Below are 14,560 nucleotides of genomic sequence, written 5' to 3' on the forward strand. Positions count from 1 at the left end.
AAAATGATATGGGGCCACATTTGGCAGGAGGCTCTCATGCCAATCAAGAAGAATGGCTGATAACAGAAATATCATTGGCTTCAGCATGCAATTTAGGAAATGGAGGGTTTTAAAAATTATTACCTTTATTGTCAGAGTACAATATGTGTATAATGAGATGGCTGAGCCTCTCTTTATGACCCCCCCCCACACACACACACACAACTCACAGTGAGGACAGAAGTCCCCAACCCAGCCCCAATCTTATTACACTATGTGACCTTGTTGCACAACGTGCCGGCCACGCAAATCTATCCTACCATGTTGACATGAAGTTATTTTCAAGTCTGACAGCAAATCTATCCTACCATGTTGACATGAAGTTATTTTCAAGTCTGACAGCCCACAGGTAGAAACCGTTCTTCAGCCTGTTGGTGCGGCTGGCTATGCTTCTATATCTCCTGCCCAATGGCAGGAGAGTGAACAAGTGCTGACCAGGATGTGAGTCGTTCTTGATAATTTTCCTCACTCTTCTAAGGCTTCGAGCCCTAGTGATGTCATCTAGTGGTATCACGGAACAGCCCACGATGTTTTGTGCTGTGCTTACCACCCTCTGTAACATCTTTCTATCCGCGGCTGTCAAGCCAGCATACCACACCGTAATTGGGCTATTACCAATTAAACATTTGATTCTTTCTCCATCCCAGCCAGAACTGAGGAACTATACAATCACTGTTTCCTTTTCTGTCTTCTCTTTTTCTTTCCAGCTTTTTATGGTTTAAGCAAATTGGACATGTGTACAGATATGAGAAATTGAGAAATAAAGAACAGAAACCAATTGAAGCTGATCAAATCTCTTTCTGATATTGATTTGAAGCCAAACTGTGGAAGGGGAAGAGAAACCGTATTAAAACATTTTTGCTTCTTTTCATTTTACCTAGTGTTAAACAGTACTAAATAGCCAATTCTCCCCTCTGAGAATCCAGTCTTGCAAACGATGCCTATGAGGCAAGTGAGGAAGGTATCCAGCACAATGTATTCATTCCTCTGCTGTCAGACTTTCTACACTTGTAAATTAACATTTGTAGCCCTGGAACCCATAATTAAAAATTACTCAGAAATAAGAACTGCAGGCAAGAGTCCTATAAGACAAACTGAAGGACTTATTTGTGAATAGATCTGATTATGGTGAGGCATACCACCCTATCATTTCCTGTCAACATACTCGCTGGAACTATGTTCTTTGAAGTATTGGTCCCAGCCATTCAGAAAACATTAGCATCTTTTAATTACGGGCTAGTGCCCCCAGCACAAAATCCCACTTCACAGAACTTTTTTTTTTAAAAGCACATTAGCTGCTTGCAGGAAAAAGCAGCTGACATGAGCCGACCCAAATATTTTCACACATACACAATCAGATAAACTATATACTATTGGATCCTTTGCCTGCACTTAAGATCATCTAGTATACCACAACTATTTAAATGCACACATATAACAATACTTTTATGCTTTGATTCGTGACCTATATTTCTTCATAATCTCATTTACATCCTGCCCCCCTGCAAAATGTCCTCAGCAGGCCTTTATCCAATATGGGCCTGGCAGTTTCAGTGAGGCTGCTCCTTCACGTTCCTTCAGACAATAGAAGTGGAAGAGTTCTCGCTTGTGTTATGAAAGATTGGCTAAGAAAGAAACAGAATATTGGCCTGCAAACACAGAAATGAAGTCCAGATGAGGACACAGATGGGAAATCACAAGGAGCTCCATGTTAGCAGCTTTGTGTTTTCTAAAGAAAGAGGATAAAGTGTAACAATGAAATAAAATAATCAAGGATGTGGGACTTTACAAAGTACCAGAAATAATTCCGCAGACATAACAATTTCCCTGGTGGAGTTCAATTGCTATGTTGGGTGTGTGTGTGTGAGTTCCTAACCCTTTGCTGTTTGGCAATAAACTATAACATGGAAGGCATGAGGAGGAGCAATGGCATGTATCATGTTTTATTTGCATCTGGCCCTTTCGTATGTGGCGAAAAGAGCACCCATGTCTCATCTCTGTCCCTTTCTCTGCACAAACTTCCCACAGGCTGGGAAAATCAAGCTGGAGAGCACACACACCCTTCATTGGGATGGAGAAAAGCCGCCCCCCCCCCCCCCAAGTCAGTTTGGGACAGACTACTGATTTCTTTGAGCCTGGCACGCTCTTGTTTTCCAGACCTCCTCTTTCTCATTAGACAGCTCTCAGCTTGCTGCCCAGAGCCACACACCATGAAGCGATCACTCTGTAGCCAAAGGACAAATGCCAAGGCCACCCAACGTCCCTCCTATGGCTGCTGGAAGAAGGCAGGCCGTCAGGCTTCTGAGGCATCATTAAATGAGATCAAGAGCATGTTCTGCAACAGGTGGAAGCAGAGGGCAGGAAATAAATTCCCAGAAGGACAGCCGAAGGGGAGTGGGCTCTCCCGCCTCCTTGGGTAGAGGGGAAGAGCCAGCCGGGCCATAAATCCCCTTGCGCTGACAGTGATCTGATGCTCCAACAGAAGGAACAAACCCAGGCACGTTCCCAAGGGGCAGGAGGCCACCGCACCTTCACTGAAACAGGACAGGCAGCATGAAATATGGCTGGCAGCCCCACAAGATTTTTCTCTCCTGCTGGCCCTTAGTAACAGCTACAGGCAGCAAATGCCATGAAGCAGCCTACTTTTTTGTGGTTGGGTTATCAGACGTGATAAGATTTTTTTAAATATTTCAGTAGTCAACAGAAGGTATGGTGTGTGTCAGAACATTGAGGAGTTGTTGAATTATTTTTATTTTTCGCTTTTATTCTCTGAAGCAAGGTGGCCAAATTTCACCTCATGTCAGACTGCATGGGACAGCCATCTTTTTGAAATCCTCCCTGTGGAGATTGACAAATTACCTCACTTCAGGCAGTTATAGAGCATCCATCAGACAAAAAAGTTTAGCATAGCTTTTCAACTGCTTTCGTTTCACAGGTTTGTTTGGTTTTTTTAAAAAAATAGGAATGTGTACATCCATAAACATTATCCTCCCCTACAACCACAGCCAGAAGTGGAATAGTCAGGAGTTTTTTCACCTCATATTGTACAGTTTGAGAGCTCTTGATTGACAGATAAGGAATTCAGATTGTTTTTAAATGTATAGGTGCACACAACACTTGCATATGTGGGCATGTGTGATATGGGAATTAATAGATATTTCAGTAGCTTATTTCCATTCACCACACACACTTCAGCTTTTTCCAGGTGTGTATTATTGCATATTGACCCAGCTTGACGTAGTGGTTAAGGGACCTGGGTAGAAAGTGGGAGACTGTGAGTTCTGATCTTGCCTTAGGCACAAAGCCAGTTGGGTGACTTTGGGTCAGTCACTCTCTCTCAACCCTGGGAAGCAGTCAAGTGGACAACCATTTCTGAAATCTTGCCAGGAAAACTGAAGGACCAGGCAACTGTCAGGATTCAAGACTGACTCAATGACTCATATGAACACACACACATATATATACACACACAACATCAGATATTAAAAACCTAAAACATAACCATTCTACAGTATAAGATACAGTATATAGATGGAACATGAACTGGAAAATGTCAGCTGGATCATCTGCTTTGAGATTGACAGATTTCAAAATATAAGAAATTGCCATGCGAAAATCTGATTAACTTATCTTCATGGATTTTGTTCTTATTACACCATAGTCTGCTGTTTCATTGAAAGCATCAGAAATACACCATGCAATATGTGTGCTATAACACTGAACAGCAAAGACTGGGTTTTATTATTTATCTACAATTTGCCAGTGCAAAATTTATTCCAAATAAGCTGCCCAGATTTTTGTAGGAAGCCAGCAAGGGAACAGGACCACAAAGGAACATCTCATTATTCTGTCCTCCAGATATGAGACTCAGATATACAGTCATTGAACATAGCGGTTTCATTCAATACTATGTAGATTGAGAATACATGTTAAGTTACTATGTTTTGGGCTGAAAGACGTTAAAGAAGGATTCTGTACCACTGCAATTTTTTTTTCAAACCGCAAATGTTTTTCTGCACAATGTACTCATTCAGTCCAAGTCAGAGAGAAACAAACAAAAAAAAAATCTCTTTACCCCAAAATAGTTTTCACTGGATAGAAGCTACAGTTGAGTCACTCCTTCTGGGATTCATTAAACCATGCAAAATCCCTTGCTCTGCACAGAGTTACTCTTGTGTTTCCTTGCAAACCGGGTTTGGATTCTTAAACCATCTTATTTGATGCACTGTTTGCAAAGGGAGGGCCCTGATAGATAGACTAATGATATTCTCATGCAAGTCTAGGATCTGGACACCAGTTTAACAAGATTTACTAGTTCAAAAATCCCCCAAAGTAGGCATTCTGGTCTGATGGTTTATTTAAAGCATTGGTAAATGGACTTCTCACATAGGGTAGGTACACAATAATAAACACGGGCATCCAATTAAAACTAATGTTAACACATGCAAAGCACATTAAAATAGTTTAAAAATAGCAAGAAGGCAGCTGTAATCTATAGCGGTAAAACCTGAAAAAGGAGTTAGGGCAGAAATAAAAGCACAGCTGTATGTATTTTACCTTTGCACATGGACATCCCTGGCTGAAATCACTGGAAATTAAAGCCTTCTTTTACACATTATCTTTGCACCCCTAAGTCACAGCATTTCCAGATAGGATTGGGAAAAATACCTGTTTTGAAATCCTGGACAGCAGTCATTGGTCAGAACCCTTCCTACCGAGGTAGATGGGCAAAGATCTGGATTGGACAGCATCTTATTTACATACTGCCAGGTTGCAACAACAACTGGTAAGTGAATTTTCTTTAATCTGGTGCCCTCCAGATGTCTGGAACCACAAGAAATGGCAATGCTATTTGGGAAGGATGAAAACTGTAATTCACCACATCTGACAAATACTGGGTGGTGGAAGACCATGGTAAAATCAACTTTCATGCTCATGGATGACATTTCTAATGGATATGTTAGTTTTATTTCTGTTTAACCATCACAACAATTCATTCCTTTTTTAAAAATTTACTTCTGGTCTTATTACATTTGGTCTGTATATCAATCTACTCCAGTCCCTCTGCTAAAATACCTACCAAGCTCATAATATTTTTACCCACTACCTGTAAGCATGCATGCTGCTGCAATTTAAGTTGCCACAAATAATCTACCAAACCTTGTACTGTGGATGCTATCTTGCCCTGACGAAGCGCTCTCAATATTAGGAGGCAATTGGTTTGTGTGTGTGTGGGGGGGGGTATCTAACTTCCTCTGGTATATACTCATAGCATCCTCTCTTCTTCTGTCTTGAGGAGGGCTGGCAAGGGTAGTTACATATTGAATAATGAATGTAATGCACAGCTCAATACTTACAAATCAAAAGCACTGTAATGGGCATTATTGTATAACTCTTCCCTTCGAGCTTTTAAATATCATGATTTCCTTGACTTTGTAATTATCAACTTTTAAAAAATGCTTTTAACATATCATGTAAGCACATCATTGTTACACTGCTATGCTACTTGAACCTAGAAACTAAATAACGAAAAATAAAGCTTTTTCTGGTGAGTGTTACTTTTAACATTCCAAATCTGTATTTTCTTTACATTTTATGGGTCATAGTAGCCAATCATGTTCAAGTTGACGAACAGCTTAAAACTAGCTAAATACATGTGGTTTTAAAAGAAATATTTTTTTTCAAATGACAACTGCTTAGCAGACTGTTGGCTCTTTCTCACCCCCAGTGCAAATGTTTTCACCCTGGTCTGGATGAAAAACAACAGAATGAAAGTAATAAGGGATGAACTTTCCAGGACAAAATAGAATATCAATGGCAATTCTACTTGTAGTTGACTGGTAGTGAAAAAAATACTGTAGATGGCATCCCATTGGAAACAGACTGAAACAGGGATTGCTAAATTGCTCCCAATTGAAAAGATTGCAGCATTATCATTCAAAAGGCCATGTTCTTGTTATGTTCTTAACAGAGTCTGGCTGTTTTGGTCAAGAAGTAGTAGAAATATATCAGGAGAGTTATAAATATGAAATACTGCATGAATTTCTGGTAAGGTCCATGAATGAAGACTTGCATGGCTGCAGTCATGGAGCCTGAATTTTGGGAACCGGTTTCTAAATAATTTGTGTTATCCACTGAAAATGCAAACTAGGTGCCAAGATAATATAGTAAAAGACTGCTAGAAAGAACAGAAAAGGTATTGTAAGATTCTTCTAGAATCCATGAAAAAAATATTTTCACTTTCACTGTCCATTCTAGATAGGATTCATACATGACTGGTTCCACAAATCACACTAAGCCATGTATTAACGATTGTTTATTGTATAACTTACACTACATGCAATGCCATAATTCATGGTTTACAAGCTGTGATGATGGTTGTAGTTACTTTTGCTGCCGCTATTGCAACAATCATAAAGATAATGTCAATTCACATTCCACTTTTCTGCCTCATAAGTAAACTCTACTGGCTTGGTTCACATAATACATTAATCCAAAACTTAAAAAAAAGTAGAGTGTGGTTTAATGTGATGTATGAACACAGTCAATCTCTGTTCCCTAGCAAAATGATCTTCAACCAGTCATGTCATTGGCACTCAGCTGATATGACTGATGAGCAGGGGTAACTGGATTTGAAGTGCAAAACATTTGGAGAAGAATTGGAAAAGGTGCTTTAATATCTGTTGAGGCCAGGGATCTTACTAATATCAACTAATCTGTCTTTCAGTTCAGGAATTGATTCTTAAACCTATCTGAACAAAATGGCAGAGAAATTCAGAAAACAGGTGAATTATAGACAGATAGCTGCTTGGCAGAAAGTCTAAATGAAAGCACATAATCATGTGAGAAAGGCTTCAGCCGAAAATGTATATTACATCTAAGCATGAATCACAATTCTTTTGTTGAGCTGGGTACTCGTATCCTTCATTGTCTATGGTTTATATGTCATATATATATACAGTATAATGTGATTTTTTTTTATTTTTATGCTTGTTGTTCTATCTGCTTGCTATACATTACACATTTGGTGAGATAGGCAACTATGCAATTTTTTAAAAACTAAATAAACTCATCTAAGCTGAAAACTACACAGCCCACAAAATTAGCTTGCCTATGGCTGCCACAAAAAAGGATAGCAGAGTTAGGACAAAAGCTCAAGAAATGTGAACATCTCTCTTCAAGGACTATAAAAACTGTCTTAAGACTACAGAGTTGTATTCTTACTTAAGGTCTTGAACAACTGCAGACTCCAAAATCAATGAATGCTCTATACTCCTGTGTGCTGGCAGTAGGCCTTGGGCCCATAAGTAAAGGAAGAGAAATACATATTGAAAATCCACACAGAAAAAAATCAGAGAGAAAAAAATTCTCCCCGACCACGTTGGTAACCAGTGTTAGGCTGACTGTCCAGCTCACTTGCCCTTAGTAATCTGGCCCAGTAAAACAACTGAAATAGGAGGAATGTAGGCCTCTCCACCAAATGTATTACTTGAAGAAAATTCACTTAAAGAACCCCATCCCTGACTCTTACTACCTCAATGGTAATAAGAGTTACCAAGCAAAGAGTTTTAGTTAACTCTCGTAGCAAGGCAGGCAAAGGGCAACTCTTCATCTGGAGAATCTGTATTATTCACACACACACACACACACACACACACACACACACATCTGCCAGTACTTTCTTGCTCTCCCCCCATGGTATATTTAACTCCCTAAATTTCTCTCTGAGATCTCAGAGTGCTGAACTGCTAGATTGCACCATGAATTCCTTTCCCTCCACCCTCCTTTATGCTCGACCAGAATTCCTCAACTATAACACTGTCACTCAAACTCCCAATTCTAGCCCGCCCAGCTGAATGGGGAAGAGAGAAGGCCTTGTTTATCAGAAGTATCAAAAACCACACTCAAGCTTACATGAGCCTCCCTCAAGCTGTTGTCAGGCCAAGCTCTTATCAGGCCTGTTATTTCCTGGACAGCACCACATTTTAGCCCGAACTTAATCCTCTCCAAATAGCTTCTGTACACACCATCAGCAGCCTGCAGGAACCAGGCAGGAACAGCAAAGAAAAGAAGAGTTTATCTATCTCTGTGTGTTTATAAACTATTCAGCATCCCCCATGGGATGTAGGGATCAACAGATGCCTTAATGGACTAGGAAGGAAATACGCCTGGAGATAGACACTGACCAATAGGCTCCAGAGAATGTAGGCCTCTGGAAGATTTGGCATCTCCAGAGGCAGTATCATTTCAGAAAAAGTTGCAACAATTTCAGTTGTGACTTCCAGCTCTCCAACCATGATTAGTCCCTTCTTTGAAGAGACTCTACTTCAGATCAACAAAATGATACACAGAGCCCTCAAACCCGATGTTAAAATTCTCTGGTTTGAGTGTAATCTTGCTATGCTAGTTAGAACTTCTCCAAGCTGTCGATTTAAGTGTTTTGATATAGCCAAATCTTGGTTTGATTTTGAATTGTCTGGATAGCCTATTGTAGGCTGTAGCATTCAAACCAATTTAGACTTACTTTGTTTTGGTCTTCCACTACTGACTTTTAATTGTTTTCTCTGTGCATAGTTTTTGAATATCTGTTTTGCTATTACTATAATTGTGTGGGTATCATTAATTTGATATGTCTGTAAAAGTAATTAGCAGGACAACATTGCCAAAAAAACTATAGCTTAGAATTTATTTTTAAAAATACAGCCCTGCCTGGTATGGTGTTTTATCCCTCCTATCCTATACCAACTAATTACAGAGGAACAAAACAGTATGAAAGCCAATCATGCAAGCTATTTGTTGTCCTCAAAATATAAGTATCCCTCAGAAGGAGGAGCAGAAGATTTCAGCAATTCCCAGAAGAAACAAGGATGAGAAACTCACTGGATTGTTCCACTTATGGAGGCCAAATTTCCCCATCTCTACACAAAGGAGATTCTAGGATAAGTTCATAGAATATATTATCCAAAGTGAACAACTCCATACGTAAAAAAAATAATATGATTTTCATTTCTCCGTTCAGTTCTCCAACTCTATACAAAGAAACATAATAATTGCAGGGAAGTTGATTAAAAAAAATTAAGTCACAGGTTCTCAAATAGTAGGATTGGATGGCCTGGGGACCATAAGCAACTTAGGGATTTGTCTAAGAAACCTGATCAGCCTTGCCTAAACAGAGGAGGAAACTCTTGCCTTTGCTCCTTATTTCGCCTGCACAAATCTCAGTGTGAGGCTGCAATGCTACAAAATCTGAGGTGTATGATCACAGATTCAAATTTAATTTTTGAAAGTAAATGGTGAAATCATTAATTCTGTTCATAGAGGAAGAGTTGCATAAATTTATGCATCATGGTATCACAAAGTTTGTGAAACACAGATTAAAGAGTTTACCTTCCCAAGTGAACTCAATTTTGGTGTCCGGGCAGTATGTCCATGCGGGAGGTTTTTTTTTTCCCCCAAACAATAATAGAGATGCATTTTACCATCATCTCATTCCAGAATTTAAAAACAACAACAACAACCTTAGTTGTCTAAGTGTTCTCCCAAGTTACCTTTTTAAGAAAGTCAAGTCAGCTCGGTGCTGCCACATAACTGGCAAAAAAAAGATCTGGATCATTTTTTTCAATCTAATTAGTCAGAAGAGGTAAATGGTAGCATATGTTTAAAGGCCTTGTGAAATAGATCTAAAGAGAAATGTTTATCTGTGGGATAACTAGATGTTTGATGAGATGGGCTTACATCATCAATGAAAAACCTGTATACTTTGGCTTAGCAGTTAAGATGCTGGGCTTGTCGATCAGAAGGTTGGCAATTTGAGACCCAAGTATTGTGGGACGGGGTGAGCTCCCGTTACCTGCCCCAGCTCCTGCCCACTTAGTAGTTTAATAGCATGCAAATGTGAGTAGATAAATAGGTACCATTTTGATGGGAAGATAACAGCATTTGGTGCATCTCATTTGGTGCATCTCGGTGTATCATGCTGGCCACATGATGACAGAAAGGTCTTTGGTGCTGACTCCCTCGGCTAAGAAACAGAAATGAGCCCCAGCCTCTAGAGCTTGGACCTTCCCAATGACCTGTAATTTCCTTTAGTACATTGTGGTTTTAAAACGTTCAATTTTTTTAATGTTCATTTTTTTTTTCATTTATGAAAACTAGATTGCTGAGGATTGAATCTATTGCTAAAAATACTTTTTTAATTAGAAAAATAAGAAATTTATTCTTATTTTCAAAATTTCTCTCAATACAGAGTATACAATATACAAACAACTCTTGAGATGTTGCAACAAGGCCCTCTGGTATGGTAACGAAGGAAATCATGATTCTCCATTCGCCTTGCTCCTTCAAAGTGATCCCATCTTATCTAATATTTGCTATCTTATTTGCAGATGTTTGTGTCTTCAGTTCTGCTATAATAATCCTACTTATGAAATCTTGAAAGTGGACCTAAACTGATTTCAGTTGCTAAAGTTAAGATTTTAGATCTCTATTCTTTTACCTGTAGGCTGATAGGTTTCCTTTTCAACATGTGTTTCAGACTACCATATGATATGTAGCTATGAGTATATACCATATTATAGGCAAGACATCATTAGATATGATTTTAAAACCCTCCAACCTATTATTCAAAAAATATCTTCATGTGCACAGCCAATGTTAAAAATGCAACTGGTGCTGCTTTCAGAGTGATAGCTTATATAAGTGAGGCTTACACATTGAGAAGAACAGCAACAAATCCACCCACGTTTGATTCTGAATTAAGAAATTATATCACATTAAGAAATGGTTACTCATCTCTTACTGAGATGAGACTGCAGGGCAGAGCACAGGCAAAGGATAGGAGGGGAGGATCCCTCTCCAAAGTTATTTGTGCAGGCACTTATACTCTTTAACGGATGCTGGATATGCTTGCAGAGAGAGAAAGTAATTTAGACCTCTTCTGGACTAAAACAAGCCAAAGATTAAGAATAGCCAGTGCAAGAGCAGTGCCCTCTGTTCACATGGCATCTCTGCAGTCTTGAATATGCAGCTTTGGGTAATTATCTGGTGCCACCATCTTATCTTGCCACTGATCCACCAATAAGGAGGCAAGAAATTGAAAAAAAAAAAATCAAGATTACTCAATGCGGGCATGAATGGCAGCTGCTCAGCACTTTTAGCTCCAGACTGTGTTCAGCATCAACCCAGGCAGGGGCCATCTGCTCTCTCCAACTCAGGGTCCCTGCTTCTGCTCCTCCACAAATGCCAGCTAGCTCAGTTTGAGAAGGAGGAGTCATTGGAGGGCTTTAAAAGACTAAATTACTGAAATTGAGGAAATTCCTACCCTCTTCTCCGTGGAGCTTCAAACAAGCCATTTATAACCAGCCGTAAAATGTTTGCAGCTGGGGTGCTATATAAGCCATTTGTTTTAGCAATGGCATTCCTGATGCTACAGAGTATGTCCCACACTTGGAAATATATGTTCCCTCAAAATAGCCACACCCGCACAAAAGACTGGCTCTCTTGTTAGGGAGAGAACAAGAAGGAAAACTTCCTGAATTGAATAAAGATGCCTTCAAAGCAACTCACCACCTGCAGAATTGATAGGGGCTCAAGATTCCCTCAGGCAGACAACATGGGCACATCCTTGTAAAACCTTTGTAGTTTTATTTAAATGAATATGAATTCATTTGCTGTGACTTTCTTCAGAAACATTTTTTTTTTCATTCTAGTCTGCAGCCCACTGATTTCCTGGCGGTCCAAGTATTATCTAGATCCAACTCTGCTTAGTTTTTCAGGATCACCCAGGATTGGCTGAGTCTCCTATCTCCTGAGGCCTTGTGTTAAAGTTTCCCTCAAGTCAAGCTAACCCCCGGTGATTATGTAGAACATCTATATGGTTTTCTTAGTGAGAATGTGGAAATGTTTTGTCACTGTCACTTTACAGGACTTTTTGATTTACATTTCCTTAGTTGACAGCTCTGCGGTTCCTGGATGGCCCATCTAATTCTATACACAGTCACACCCATGATACTTACATACTATTGTCACAGATTACCCACTATCCCTCCAGTTCCTCTGAAGCAGAGGTGGTATTCAGCAGGTTCTGAACAGTTCTGGAGAACTGGCAAATACCACCTCTGGCTGGAGATTTCACAGTATCCTTCCCCTACGATGCCCACCAAGCCACGCCCACAGAACCGGTAGTAAAAAAAATTGAATCCCACCACTGCTCTGAAGCCATTTATTTGACCTGATGTTCTGCAATCAAGTTCTAATGTTTCAAGCAAAATGACCCTATAATGTTCAGTGAAGTTACTAGCCCTCCTTGTATATTTGATTTTATTCAGTTGCTTTACCATTCATACTTAAATTGCAGGACATCATCAATCCAGAAGGAACATATGTAATCAACCCTCTTCAATATATAATAGATGCTCTGCCCAAGGGCACATGCTTATTTGCAAGCATATATAATGCCTGTATGTGATTGCTGACATTCACTAAAGCAGCTACAACTTTCCCGATGGCCGCCACTTCATTGCAAAACAGGAATGTTGCAAATGCCAACATTTTGTAAACCCGATAAATAAAAATAAATAAAAGGCGGACAAAACATTGTGCTAGAAATGTGTTCACAAAAATATAAGACCTGAGGCAGAGGTGCACTGTTTTCAGTCTGCACCTACTTCTAGAAAAAAAAAAAAAAAAAGGTCCAGGTCACAATGCTGGTTAGCAAAGACAATGTGGGTGACATCAGGATCCTCTGATGCATACATATGTATTTATAGCTTCTATGTGGAGGCATCATCAGTGGCAGTATTGTGTCATACAGTTCCAGCTAACCTGAAATTATTAGGAAACCTTTTTTCTACATTGTAGTTGCATCACCACGTTACTGCTATTGTTGGTTCTTCTGATCATGTGCACTCCTTCACTCTAAAGAGGAATTACGGGTCCTTGGGGAAAGAAACCCACTCAGTTTTATGTTCTGAAAAGTGGTATGAATTGTAGGCAGGTGCCAAATCTATCAGCTTTCCTCAACTTATTGTCCTCTTGACATATTGAGACAAAGGGACAATCCATGGTTGAAAGCTAAGGATTAGAGGAGTTGTAGTTTACCTGGAGGGCAACAGCTTGAAGTGATGGTATCTAAATACTATATATAGTTCATACAAGCCACCAAAAGTAAAGCATTTTAACTGGCTCTCGTTTATAAGGAGGCACCCCAATTAAAGTTTACCCCAAAACTATGCCCAGCTATAAATAAATAAAAAACACCTACCCTGCTCATGCCCAGAGGCACTCCCTATTACTTAAGTCTGGTTAGTAGGAAAAGAAAGAGGAAAAGAAGAATTTTTATTAGTATGCCTTTGCAAGTGATCTCAGATAGGCCTTCTCTCCCACTCAGACCTTTCTACACGGTCCCCCTGCCTTGTCAAGTAACAGCAACAGTGGTAACAGAGTTGGAAGGGACCTTCGAGGTCATCTAGTCCAACCCCTTGCTCCCGCAGGAGACCTATACAATTCCTGATAGGCGGCTGTCCAGTCTCTTCTGAAAAGCCTGCAGCGCTGGGGGAGGCGGACACCCACCATTTTCGAAGGCAATTTGTCCCACTCCTATTTCCCTTCTTTTCTTGTTCCTCCAACGCTCCGGGCTAAAGCCGAGATTCTCCCAAGAAGCGTTTTGATTTTGCAGCGAGCCAGCGAAAGAGTTAAAGCGCCACATTTCCCAGCCAGCGCTCGAGCAGCCCGGGCGGGGTGGGGCCGCTCCAAAGGAAAAACGCTTTGAATGCGAGCGAGGAGGGAACGAGCGCGAACTCCCATCGGGCGCGGGGGAGGGAGGGAGGGAAGGAAAGAAGGAACTCAACACTCAAAAACTCCATCCCCAGGTATTCCCCCTGCGACGCGGCTGCGAGCCTGCACCCGCTGGGCGTGTGTGTGTATATAAATATGCACCGAAGGCTTTTGCTTTTCCAAGTTGTAAACACCCGCGATGGGTGCCAAGGGGGGGAAAAAAAGAGCGAGCGAGAGAGAGAGAGAGAGGAGAGCGGGCAAGGAGGAAAGCGATTTGGCAGCTGCTCAAAGAAAAAAAAGGGAGCGCAAGGAGGATCCGCTGGGGACACCCTTTGGTGTTTGACAGATCTCTCCGACACCGCCGCCTCCACTTCCAGATTTTCCGGAGCGTCTGAAAATAAAGGTATCGCTTCGTCTAATCCGCCCACCCCCACGCCAGACTGACTGGTCTGCCCCGCTTTGGGATCTGGTTGCATCTGATGGTGGAATGGAAGGCGAATTTCAAGATCGCGGCATTGGCGCGCGCATTTTAGCACAACTCCCTCCCTCCCCCCCCCCCCCACCCCGAAAAAAAAAAGGAGGAGGGAACGAAAGTTAAAATCGGTCCACAGCTGTCTGGCTTATAAAGGATGAATGAACATCCCCTCCTGTTCCTCTCCCAACTTTCAAAGTTAAACACAGTCTCCCTCAGATAGCCATTCTCCTATGATTTCTGGTCCGTTCCCCTGTACACACGCGCGCGTACTCA

General features: G+C 40.8%; 1 protein-coding gene across 3 annotated transcripts in view; it reads right to left on the reverse strand.

Moving 5' to 3' along the window:
- The window catches only part of RARG (retinoic acid receptor gamma), a 140,402-nt gene that overhangs the window by 34,415 nt on the left and 91,427 nt on the right, over positions 1–14,560 (reverse strand). The gene's annotated exons all lie outside the window — the stretch shown is intronic.

The sequence above is a fragment of the Notechis scutatus genome, chromosome 2 (genome assembly GCF_049901735.1).
Source record: "Notechis scutatus isolate UNSWTSFEM ecotype Mainland chromosome 2, rNotScu1.2, whole genome shotgun sequence".
NCBI classification, from domain to species: Eukaryota; Metazoa; Chordata; class Lepidosauria; order Squamata; family Elapidae; genus Notechis; species Notechis scutatus.